Source organism: Brassica oleracea, unplaced genomic scaffold (assembly GCF_000695525.1).
Source record: "Brassica oleracea var. oleracea cultivar TO1000 unplaced genomic scaffold, BOL UnpScaffold00923, whole genome shotgun sequence".
NCBI lineage: Eukaryota > Viridiplantae > Streptophyta > Magnoliopsida > Brassicales > Brassicaceae > Brassica > Brassica oleracea.
In genome coordinates this window covers 21,589-22,711 of record NW_013617522.1, presented here as the reverse complement: position 1 = coordinate 22,711, position 1,123 = coordinate 21,589, and positions in this window count along the sequence as shown.

The window sequence follows — 1,123 nt, the reverse complement described above, 5'->3', positions numbered from 1 at the left end:
AAGCCGAGTCCAGGTGTGAACTTCTTGTAGATGAACCTTTCTGATCGGCTGCAAGGTGATCTTACTACCTGTGTGCAATAGGTTACTCCAAAAACCCCGTCGTTTTTCCATTTCACTACGTCACTGTTAGTTTCCCGTGTAATCTTGAGGCCTGTCACAGCATGGTACTTCTGAAGCGAAAACCGGAGAGGCGTCCTCGCAAAAACAAACCACTTCTCATGCAGCTTTGAGGTAATCAGCAGCCTACATATGAAGCTATCCACTAGTTTCCCGGAGAACTTGAGATCATTTTCGGCAATAGCCATGATATGTGTGAAAACATGATCTCTCTTCACATCATCGTACTCTGCACACATAGCTTTCTTCAGATCTCTGATAAGTTCCATGCGGCAACTGTTGTTGATCTTCTTAACCCGAGGTTCTGAACCCTCTGCATATAATCGTTTAGGTAGCTCCAGCTCCATATCTACAAAAGATAATAAAACACATGGTTGTTAACAGCAATATCATAAACATGCAAACGCCCGAAACAAGCGTAAGTGTGAAACTGAGCCAGAGTGAAACTGAGCCAAACACAAGATAATAATCAAAAGCAAAACACCATTGTCTAATCAAATTTAAATTTAGAAACACAGTAGATCGATTAATCAAATGAGACAAGTCAATCTCCATCTCGCAATCAAATCAGCAAACTAAGACTATTAACAGTCAAATACACACAAACTTTGTTCAGCGAAATCAGTATCGTAACACTCACAAAGACAAACACAAACACTAACATTGTTCAACAAAATCGGTTCACATAATCAAAAAGTCAATTCAAACAAGCAAAAAAATATTGATCCAAGTCAAAGTAACAAACTTAATAATGAAACAAAGACTAAGACAAATCAAAGAAACAAACCGTTCACAAATTGAGACCAGATAGCCGGATGAGAGAGGCGGAGACGGGGAGAGAATCCGAAAGGTGGAGAGAAATGGAGAGAAGCGACGAGAAGCACAGAGGAGGAGAGTAGCGGAGAGGTGAAGAGAACCAGAGAGAATCAGAGAGAAGCGGCGAGAAGCGGAGAGGCAGAGAGGCGGATAAGCTTGATTTTTCCGTTGATTTCACCGGTTCGTCCAC